This window comes from Lissotriton helveticus, chromosome 4_1, assembly GCF_964261635.1.
Source record: "Lissotriton helveticus chromosome 4_1, aLisHel1.1, whole genome shotgun sequence".
Classification (NCBI taxonomy): Eukaryota; Metazoa; Chordata; class Amphibia; order Caudata; family Salamandridae; genus Lissotriton; species Lissotriton helveticus.
The window spans coordinates 945,201,523-945,213,681 of NC_136063.1; positions in this window are offsets into that span (position 1 = coordinate 945,201,523).

Below are 12,159 nucleotides of genomic sequence, written 5' to 3' on the forward strand. Positions count from 1 at the left end.
CACTTGGGAAATGGTAGATTTATTACCAGCAGCTGGTTGCTGCAGGGTCGAGGCAGCACTCACCGCCTTTGGGGTGGATGGAAGTGAGGATTGAACGGAATTATTCCCTGAATGGGACATGTGTAGTACAGGTGGGTCCTTGGTGGATGGGGGTATTTTTGCCTTATTGGGTGCAATATTGGGGAGCTTGGCAGAGGGTTGAGGGTTAGGGAGTGGTTCTCTAGACCCTTGTAGCTGGGCAGGCCCAGGCTCATTTATTTTATTAGGCCATTTCGTGTTAATGAGCGACGTAAGTCTATCAAGTTTGGAGATCAGAGGTTTTATTTGTGCTGCTATTGTGGCCTCAAGGTCCTGCTTAAGGTCTGTAACCATATTTTCGACCCAGCAGGGGATGCCAGACGCCAGGTGTGGAATAGGTGATACCAAGTTATGGTTCCTGGCTTTGGCTTTAGGCTTTTCCTTGGGCTTAGTCTTGGACACTGCATTAGTTGATGTAGTAATAACCCTACCCCCAGAGTCACCAGGCACGGAGGGTGGTGACCTATCAGTTAGCCCATCCAGGCCTGGCTCCGTCACTTCAGGTGTCTGACAGGCTTCTAGGTCTGGGGTCGCCTCCAGATCCACGAAGGACGGATCCGTGTCTGATCGAGTAACCGACAAATCGACAGCACTTGGTACTGTAGCTGTGCCAATGGTAGACAAAGGTAGGGGCAGGGAGCAGTTGCTCAGGGCTTGTTGAAAAGGTGAGTTAGCATTTGCAAGGGAGCCCAGGGAGGAGCGCTTCGCATTCATGAGGTCCAAAGATACTCTTTTCTCCAGCAATACAATACTCTTATCTTATCTACCTGAGGTCGAAATACATGTATTATTATTTTTGCTGATTATAAAGAAAGACTAATAACATTTATTACTGACTATATCCATGTGTGACATTTCCCATCTGCATGCGGAGCTCCACCCTGAGCATGGAGTCCCCGCTCCTTGCGAGGGAACTCATTTGCATTTGCAATCAGGGCGGAGAACTCCACAGGCCACTAATACACTGGAAATTACACACATGAAACTATATACAGGAAGATTAAGTCTGCCAATTTTGAATTCATTCTATACCATCCTCTACTCAAAGAAGTATCCTCCTCATCATGCTGCTCCTTGCATCAATTTTGCCCGCAACATTGCTTAGGGACTTGATAAGAAGGCACCCCATTCACCAAGAGTAAATTGACTATCATCAGTGAGAGAGTTCATGCAAAGTACAATCAGCTTTATGGGGGACCAGAGAGCCTGTTGAGCAATGCAACATGTGCTCAAAGTTGGTGGCTGGAAGTGTTTGAGCAGCAGAGAGATGATAAATGCATGTACTTTATTATTTGTCATAACGTTTGATGTGAATGGTAAAAGAGATATCCTGTCATGTGCTGTTTGTGATCTTTACCATAAACTGAGTTATATCCGCAACATTTCTAGGGTCCATGCATCAGTACTTCACTCTGCTAAATCTTTAATCCGGGAATTCTGGAACCTGTACTTCTCATTTTACATATGGGTAGAATCGCATTACATGTGCATTTCTTAAATAAAACAAAAACTGGGAATGGCATTACTAGTGGCACAAGGATCTTTTAAAAGTTGAGTGCTATGCTGAGTTTTTGTCTTGAAACTGTTTATTGTTAGTATGACAGTTTGCGATGTTACTATGTTCTAGCGAGCATGCCTTGACTTATGTTTATTTTGTTTCTCTTAACTCCAATTTCTTGCTTGCCTGACATTGTGTAACTTTACCTTAATTCATATAATACATATAATACATACATATCCAAAGAGTACTAAATGTACACATTTTCTGAAGAATGTCATGTAAGTTACAGTTCAAACGATATATACACAAATAAAGCTTTATTGTGAGGAAAACAGTGGCGTCACCCATATATAAAGTTACCCTAGCTGATATTATTTTAACCCAAAAAAGTAATTTTTTAAGATTACCTTCAAAATAATTAAAATGTGTGAAAAATTATAATTTTTGTGAATTAGTTATTTACATTTCATCTAATTCACAGATATTATATTTTACTGCACAGGATATCCATTAGTTGAGTTAAGGTACTACAATGTCAGCAAATGGTGTTTTGTTGTTTTTCTTTGTGGTCAATTTTCTAATCACATATATATTTGTTTATGTACACTTGTCAGTAGACCAGCCTGGTCAAGCAACATCCAGCAGGACCAGGAACTGGAAAGAAGCTCCTCAGATAGCAAGAGGGCACGTCAGCTTGACATCACAAGTGAGGAGGAGCCAACTGCCAGCAGGGGTAGTGCCCTTACCTGGAGAAGTGGTTGGTTATTTGCTATAAGACTCAGAGTAGAGGCTGATGAAACTCAAGTGGGGAAATGTAAAAGGACACCACCAGCCAGGAGGAGCAAGAAGTTGGACCTACTCCTAGCCTACAAGAAGGGATTGTAGAAGTAGTGTCCCTATAGCAGGCTTGAACACCACAGCATTATTCAAGGCACAGGTCTGCCTGTCGATCATCTGAGGGAGTCATTGAAGTGAGTATGAAATGTCACACAGAGTAGGCCCTAGTGTATGAATATTCTGCTGCACATCATTTTGTTGTTTGAAAAATTCATCCTCCCAGTGGAGTTAGATGAGGCCAAGTTATCCCCCCTGCATGTAATGTCCTCTGATATGACCAGCAGGCTGATCAGCAGTGAGTGGGTGGCATGTGGGAAGTTGTGGGGAAGAGATTCAGGCATAGGGTATACCAGCACCTTACCAGTGGCATTCTCTCTTTCAGATGTTTGATAGTAGTCCTGAAATGTAACTTCAGGCGAGAAGTGTTTAGGAGAATCTACACATTAACCTGAAATGTGAAGGCTGTGAGGAGGTGCTATTATTTGGGGGTCCTTAGCCACCATGGCTGGTTGGCTGAGTGCTGGAGACAGGCAATGAAGTAAATTAGTAAGAGCAATGCTGACCAAATGTGAAGTGGCCTTCAGTCTTTTAGGATTTGGACCAACTATGTCCTCCTCTTTATCCATATACTCCTCCTCTAACAGCTCCTGCTCATCTTCATCCTCCTCATCCTCTTCTTGTTGAGCAGTGCTTGCTGCAGATAGTGCTGTTAGGAGGAGGATCAGACTCTCTTCTCAAATTGCCCGCTGCCCTCCAATTGTTGATGGTATGACATCATTTGATGACTCATTATCCCCAGTACCTGATAGAAGATTATTGCAACAGATGAAGTAGATCACAGCTAGTTTAATGATAAAACGCTCCAAATTCATGGAATACATCCTCAGTTGAATCATAAGTTACATGTAATTTGGTGTTGATGACAATCAACATATCATAGCTCATAGATTAACAGTGATGTGATCAACACATTTGTGAAATGCAACCCCAAATTCACCAGTTCCAGAAACAGATCTGCATGGTTTGGATAACCATGTGAGGCTCTGGCTTAGCATGGGTCCTTGAATTTGTAATGGACAAAGAGTTTCTCAATCCAGCAACTTCCAAATCAAGTTTAACCTTTATTATTTTCAGACTATTGATTATTTAAAAATGAAAAACTAAAGCAGACTTTACAAAAGGTAATAGTAAAAAGTACACACCACCACAATAGTATTAGAAACATTTGCACAAACTGTAAAATAATTTCTACAGTAGTCAGTTATTGTGTAAAGTATGCAATTATTGAGTAAAACAAAAAATTGCCATCTTACCTGACCAACAGATGGGGTATGGCCTAATCACTGCTGCCAGTATGTGTTCTGATATCAGAAATGCAGCTTTATTCAGTGCATATGATGACAGACTTGGTTCTCACTGAAGTCGAAATTAAGGCGACCCATACATATTGGAGCAATTAAGTGTAAGTGTTAAACTAAGTGTACGTGCTAATAGAAGATGCTCTGCAAAAGTATGAGCAACTTCTCTCTAGAAAACACAATATGAGTTACTTGTAAACATTTCAAATTATAATTGAAGAGTTAGGTCAGGCACTTACATTGGAGATTGAGTTAAAAAAAAGTTGACATTTTTTAAATCATTATTGTGCATATATTGAGCTTGGTCACAACAGAAATGTGTCACAAAACACATAATGTTAACATAGCAAACAATACATTAGAAGATTTGTCATTGGTGAAGTAATAATTAAGTGAAGGTATCAGTGTCTACCATCTACCAGCTGTGTGCTGTTTGACCAGGAGGTGTGAGCTCATTGTGAGTAGCAGCAGTCACATTTGCCTGAGATGGGGACTGAGAGGAAGCAAGATGGGGACTGCTTGATTTGGCTTTGCATGGCACCCTCCAACTCCGTGTGTGTGTGAAACCATTGGAGACCAGGTAAGGACCCCCAAGGTTACTGAGAGACTGGTCACCCTGATGGTGTACATTAATGGAAGAAGTTACCTGGTTTGGCTGTGTTGCATAGCCTGGAAGTCCATCCCACAAAAGCTCTACTCATTTTGAGTGGACGGATGGCAAAGGTAGTTCTCCAATAGGACTCACCTGAGTCTCATAGCAAGAGGTGCCCAAGGAAGTAAGGCACCATACAAAGTCAAAACAGCACAGACCATGGTGTGGCAACGCTCGGTGCAGTAGGAGGTGTGGCAAGAGCAATGAAGACACCGGGATGTGCTGTTGCTGTGGTAACAGCCCCGCCATTGTACTCATCCTGGGAGAGTTACTCAGAGAAAGTGCACAGCAGCAGTGGCAGTGTAACAAGTTCCAAATGGCTGGGGCGGTTGAGGCCAACATATGGGTCAGCATCTGCGACCATGCCCACCCCTATCTCTCATCATTTGGAGGCCTCAGCAATGGTGGAGCTAAGTATACAATAACGGATATGTTAAATAAACCATGCATAGCTACTGCTGAGCAGGTTAGTGTCAGGCATGAGGATTTGCAGGCTGAGGCAGCCAGTATCAACTTTAGCTATGAGCTTTCCCTTATGGTTTTGCTGCAAGGTTCCCTAGGATCGTTGATGGCCCCCATCGTTTCTGCAGTAAATCAAGAGGGTGCTACGATGTCACAGCCTCAAGTCAGTAAACACGGACTCCTCAATGACCCTCCAACAGTAAAACGGGGTGCTGAACCAGGAGCCAGCGTTTCCTGCCCCTATCACTAGATTAGAGATAAGTGAATCTTATGTTAGGGCACATTTAGGGATTGTCCTAAGTATTGCTGTGCGGTCAGTGCCCGGGAGGCTGGCACATCAGGGATGAGCAAAGGAGATGTGCAAGGGTATGGTCAGAGGGTGAGTGGCACTTCCAGGCTTATACCAAGCAGGGGTTGGGGCTTCTTGCTCTGTTGCAGCCAATACTGCCAGATCTGGCGGGGGGGCCACAGAAAGCTTGAAATTCATCCTTCAGTTCACTTAGGGGTATGTTGCTGCTGTCGGGACATCTTTCACTGACAAAGCATTTAGCAAGGCACTTGCTTAGGAGGTTAAATCAGACAGTGTCCCTGAAGGAGTCCTCTGTAAGGGGCAGAGGGTCACCCAAGCGATGACACAATTAACTACAAGGAGAAAGAAGTCTTACAATCATAAAAATACAGCTCAAGGCAAGGAGAGAGGAGGCATAAAGGTGGCAATTTCAGGCTATCTCAATGATGTAGCAGAATGCTTCTTCTCTCTATCTGACGTGTCAGCTGAGGAACCAGAGGTGTCTGGAGAGAAGGCATTGAGTAGCTTTTCAACAGATCCATGTGACTCAGCCTCTGAAATAGAAGACTGGTTTGAAAACTTTGGATCTACAGTACAAAACGTGCCTTCAACGTCTTCTTGGAAGAGGGGGTCAAGGAGCAAACTGAAGTGGAATTACTCAGTGTCTCAGCACGTTGTCACAAATTTGCTGTGTTCTTTCAACTGTACTGATCAGAGGTTAATAGAGGTGGGTGACTCCCCCATCTTGGAGGCAATATATCAGTGTATCATGGCTGACTGATTAGAGACTCATACTGACAGTTGAGGGGTTCTGGCAGACACAAGGAAGATGCAGGTGGTGATAATGAAAATCTCTAAAACCTGGGATAGTATAGAGAATTAGAGGGAAAACAAAAAGGAGAGTGAGGGTATTTTCACTCAAAGGTGAGGTGAGAACTCCTGGTCCCCAGTAAATATATGAACAAAAACAAAAGGAGGAGTGCCCCCTGGAGGCGAGGCAGAGAAAGTCTCTGCGCCTAAAGCTTAAGGCTTAATTAAGCACTTGTGCCCAACCTTGATAGAAGACATAACATGTCTTTTTTGAAGACCCCTCACTCACCAACCTAGTTGGTGACATGCTTCATCATCGGGGTCCCACCCCGAAGGCCGAGTGCCAACAGGGTGTGCTACGACACCTGATTACAGTGGAGCAGGTACTTTCTCTTTTTTTATATGTGCAGTGATAAAAGAGGGGTAAGTGTTTTAAAAGGGGCCAGATCTACTCACTTCAAGACTTTATTCCTGAGTGACTGGACACCTGGTTAAAAAAAAAAACTGTGACACCTTTGTCTTATTAGGTAGACTTCGGTGTCTAAGACGTCTTGCGTTGTAAAAATAGTGACGTGTGCTATGTGAATAAAATATAGGTCTTAGGTCTACATGTTTCAACCTCGTATGATTGTGGGTTTTCGTCAGGACCAAAAGGAAAAAGAGAAGGACCTGGGTGGTCCGCCCACGCTAAGGAGCGCCCTGCCCTAGATCTGTGAAAGATGGGTACACAAAAATTTTGTCCCTGCAAAATGTAGTCTTCTCCCCACTCTGGAAGTAAAAAACCTGCAAAGAAAAATATCAGGATAGGGTAGTTGGGAACACAAATTACAAGACAAACATAGCTTGTACATATAACATATAAATTGTTTCTTTTGTGATCAGTAGATAAAGCTGGTCGATTAGCCATACATGTATCTACTCCATTCAAGGAATATTCTGCCAGTGAGCTCATCTGTATATGGCTCTGATATTGCTGCTGTTCTCAAAAGGCAATTGCGCTATATATGCCTTTTGTGGGGGAGAGTTTTTTTGGCTAAACAAGCCTTCAGATCAGTAGAAATTGGTTAACAGTAAACAATGTGCAATTTAAGCATATCATGGTGAATTAACGGCTTCTTTTTGGGAGGTGGTAATGTCTCACAAAATACCCATGCATGCCACATACAATTATCCCAGTTATAGGATCTGATCGTAACTTTTTTGATGTAGCAAAATCACGCACGGATAGTGGTAAAACATTCAGCGTACTCATAAAGCGGTAGAAATCCGCCTCATGGGCGTTCGTGGTCCAAGGGTGATGCTCACGTAATCTAAGGAGTAACGGACAAAACACGATCGAGAAAATGCGATGAGTGACTGACCGTCATCTCGTGCGTAAAAATGGAATCCGAGGAGATCGTGTGAGGCCTGACTTACTTGCGGCTTCTGTTCCTCAGATTGGTAACCTACTTGGTTCCATCAACGATACGCCCCGTAGTAATCCCTTGCCTTCAGTGAGGGGGCATTATAATAGTATGTGCTCTGCTTCCTGGAAAGGGCATTGTTCGGCTGATCACGTGGATCGCTCAGCCAATCGGCGGATAGATGTTTGAAACTGAGGCTTGGAACTCAGTTTCTATGGTAACCGAGGGCGCTTCGAGGAATGTTCGGAGGCGCACATAGAAGGTTACAATTATGACGCGTGTTTTGGCGTTTTATTTATAAAAACAGGAGGATTAAAAAACAGAGCATTCAAAAGCAAAGGAACATGGTCTAGCCATAATATTAATGCTTCACTTGAATAGTGAATCGAATTGTGCCACTATTACCCCATGACTGAATTCCAGGGAATATTGTCGTTTAGACCATTCCTGTGTGTTGACAACCTATAGACCCATCTCTGTTCCTTCTCAAAAAGGCGTTGAGTCAGGTTGCTCCCAGTGCTTATCTGTTCAATGATAGTCCATTGCAGGTCATCAGGTGTGTGTCCTGCAGTTAGGTAGTGTTCTGTCAATCTAGTCATGGACTTCTTACACCTGATGGTGCTCCTGTGTTCACCTATACGCAACTTCACTTTTCTGTTGGTCATACCGATGTAGTGCAGGTTACATGGGCACGTAATTCTGTACACTACGTTCTCACTGTTACAGTTTGTATGGCCTCGGATTGTCCAGATCTTGCCTGGTTCTAGGTTCAGGGTCTTTGCGTTTGTCGTGAATGGACACACACTGCAATTACCACACTTATAATGGCCTGTTACCTTTGGTAGTCCCCAGGCGTTTAGCACTGTCTCATTTTGTACTGCTTTTACTACTGGTCTGGTATTTACCACTGCATCTTTAATGCTTCTTGCTTTTTTGAATGAGAAAAGTGGTTTTTCCCATTGCATTTTACCAGAATTCAAAATCGACCAATGCTTATTTATCACCCTGGTTACATCGTTGGAAATTCTATTGTATGTTGTCACACATGTGAGGGGAGTCTCCTCATTTGTTTTCACCTTGTTTGTCAAGAGTACTTCCCGGGGTTGATTACGGGCCCGTTTTTGGCTTTTTGACAGGATTTTTTTAGGGTATCCTCTGTCCTTCAGTTTTTTTGGTGAGATCGCTTGCTTGCTCTTTGTAGTCCTTCAGTTGACTACAGTTGCGACGGATTCGCAAATATTGCCCGTAGGGAAGGTTCTCCCGCAATGGCCTCGGATGAAAACTTTCAAACCTTAAAAGATTGTTTCTTGCGGTTGGTTTATAATGAGTTATAGTTTTAAAATTCCCATTCACTTTGTTGATGACCAAGTCAAGGAATACCAGTGTGTTGTGGTCCTTGACATATGTGAATTTTAGATGATCGTCACATGTATTTATCCAATTGAAAAAGGAGGCCAGAGAGTCTTCTGTACCATTTCAGATTGCCAGCACATCGTCGATGTATCGTCTCGACAGCAGGACATTCGATCTGTAGGGATTTTCTTCACTCAGTATGTGTTTTTTCTCAAAGTCGTGGACATACAATCCTGCCACGCTGGGGGCAAATGTACTTCCCATCGATGTTCCGCCCGTCTGGAGGTATAGTGTCCCCTCGAATTCAAAGTAATTCTTTTTAAGTGCAAGCCTTGCACATTCCAAGATGAAATTCCTCGGAGTTTTTGAGGTCCACTCTTCTTCTTCTAGAGCTTTTTCCAAGACCTTCAATGTTGCGTCCTGTGGAATGCTAGTGTACAAACTCTCAATGTCGAAACTCCCCAGCATGGTGTTTTCGTCCACGGTGAGATCGTTGAGTAGTTGTAACAGGCTCTTAGTATCTTGGAGGTATGTACTCGTCTTTTGTACTAGTTTCTTGAAGAACACATCACAAAAACGAGATAGTGGTTCCAGAAGTGAACCCAAGCCGGATACTATTGGTCTTCCAGGTGGGGGTAGTTTGTTTTTGTGCATTTTAGGGAGCGTGTAGAAGTAAGGTATTTTTCCTTCACTTTTGCACAAAAAATCAGCCTCCTGTTTGCAGATATATCCTTCTGCTTCTCCGTAGTCTACTAGCGATTTTATCTCACTGCGTAGTTCATCGGTGGGGTCACTGGGTGATTCCCGATAGTTTGTTTCATCTGACAGTAGTCTTCGGCAATCAGTTTGGTATGCTGATTTGTCCAATATCACTACTCCACCGCCTTTGTCCGCGGGTTTGATCACAATTGTGTCACAATTTCTCAGGGTCTCCAAGGCCAATCTTTCTTTCTTGGTCAGATTGGTGAATGTTGTTTTAGGGGTCAGCTGCTCTACGTCATTGAAGACCGCCTGCTCAAATGTGGTTACTTCCACTGGAATCGTGTGTGGTGGTGGCATGAACGTTGATTTAGTTCTTAGTCCTGTTTCATTTGGGTCATCATTGGTGGTCCTTTCCTCCTTCTTTTCAAAGAATGCTTTAAGTTTCAGTTTCCTAAAGAATGATGAAAGCTCACACTGGAGTCTAAATTTGTCCAGGTTGGCCGTCGGGACAAACCCGAGGCCCTTGTTCAGTACTTGTTCCTCATCCTTAGAAAGGTATCTAGTTGCCAAATTTGTGACTAGGTTTTCCAGCTGCTGGGTCCTGCCTGTGGAGTCTTGTTTCGAAGTTGATTCGCGTCCGGTTCCACCGGTCCCCAGTGCACTTGGTTGCCTTGGTTCCCCGGTCTTCTCTTTCCCCTTCCCCTTCCGCGCCTGACTAAAAAAGGCGGCCTGTAAGCATTTGGTGGATAGAAGGGTTGCTGGAATGGTGGTTGCCATCCATACGTTTGAAAGTTCTGGGGGTTGAATGGATCTGGATAGCCTTGCATCGGTGCTGGATTGAACGAAGGCCAGTTACTTTGCATTCTTCCTCGTCCTCTTCCTCTTGGTTTGATGTTTCCATTGCCTGAGTTGTTACTAGCGTTGGAGGTGTTGCTTGAGGCATTACTTGAGGCATCCGAATTATCATCTGCCTTCGAGGGTGGTACATATTCGGGATCTGAATAGGGATAAGTCTTCACCATGGAGAATCTTTTCAGATCTTTCTGAAATTTTTGCACTTTCTGCTGCATTAGATTGTCTTTGTACGCATTGATCTCTTTATTCAGTTCATCGAGTTTCTTTTTGTAACCGGTAATCGTTGTTTTTATCTGTCCCTCAGCTAGTTGGATTTCGACCTGGATTTTTTCAGACAATCTTATGGCAGTTTTTAGGATGAGGACTATCCAGTCGTGCGTGCAGTGCCACGCTATTGCTGCCCAATCTTTTCGGAAGGCAGCATCCTCCAGGAAAATGCGAGGGGCGTTTGTAACTAATAGACCCTTGGGTGCCATGTTATTAGTCAAGTACTGTTTCAGGATAGTGCCGTGTAGGAGTCAAGTCAGTCAAGTCAAAAGATTTATATAGCGCGCTACATACCCATAGGGTCTCAAGGCGCTTGAGGAAGGGTGGGGGAATTACTTGTCGAATATCCAGGTTTTAAGTTGCTTTCTGAATGCTAGGTGGTTCTGAGTAAGGCGAAGGTGAGTAGGAAGAGAGTTCCAAGTTTTAGCTGCCAGGTAAGAGAAGGATCTACCTCCCATGGTGGTTCTGTTGATGCGGGGTACAGTGGCAAGGGCTTGGTTGGAGGATCGTAGTTGACGGGAGGGGGTGTAGAAGGACAGTCGTGTGTTGAGGCATTCGGGTCCAAGTTCGTAAAGTGCTTTGTGTGCGTGGGTTAGGAGGCGGAAAGTAATCCTCTTATTTACGGGGAGCCAGTGTAGGTTTTTCAGGTGACCAGAGATGTGTTCTTTACGCGGGATGTCTAGTATGAGCCTGGCCGAAGCGTTCTGGATGCGTTGGAGTTTCTTCTGGAGTTTTGCGGTGGTACCGGCGTATAGGGTGTTTCCGTAGTCCAGGCGGCTCGTGACCAGTGCGTGGGTGACCGTTTTACGAGTTTCGGTGGGGATCCAGCGAAATGTTTTTTTGAGCATGCGAAGAATGTTGAAGCAAGATGATGAAACGGCATTGACTTGTCTGGTCATCGAGAGTGAGGAGTCCAGGATGACGCCCAGGTTCCGTGCGTGGTCTGTCGGGATGGGTGCTTTTCCAAGGGCCTCTGGCCACCAAGAGTCATCCCAGGCGGAGGGGGAGGTGCCTAAGATGAGGACTTCTGTTTTGTCTGAGTTCAGTTTCAGACGGCTGTGCTTCATCCACTCGGCTACTTCTTTCATTCCTTCGTGTAAGTTGGTTTTGGCGGTGTTAGGGTCTTTGGTGAGTGAGAGGATCAATGAGTGTCGTCAGCGTAGGAGATAATGTTGAGGTTGTGTTGGCGAGTGATGGTCACAAGGGGGCTCATGTATACGTTGAAGAGGGTGGGGCTGAGAGAGGATCCTTGTGGCACGCCACAGATGACTTCAGTGGCCTCTGACTTGAATGGTGGGAGGCGAACTCTCTGTGTTCTTCCATTGAGGAACGATGTGATCCATTCCAGTGCTTTTCCTTGGATTCCGACGTTTCTGAGGCGCTGTAGAAGGGTGCTATGACAGACTGTGTCGAAGGCAGCGGAGAGGTCGAGGAGGATGAGGGCGACTGTGTCTCCGTTGTCCAGTAGAATTCGGATGTCGTCTGTTGCAGCGATGAGTGCGGTCTCAGTGCTGTGTTTGGCTCGGAATCCGGACTGTGAGGAGTCAAGGGATTTGTTGGTTTCGAGGAAGGCGGCGAGCTGGTTGTTGACA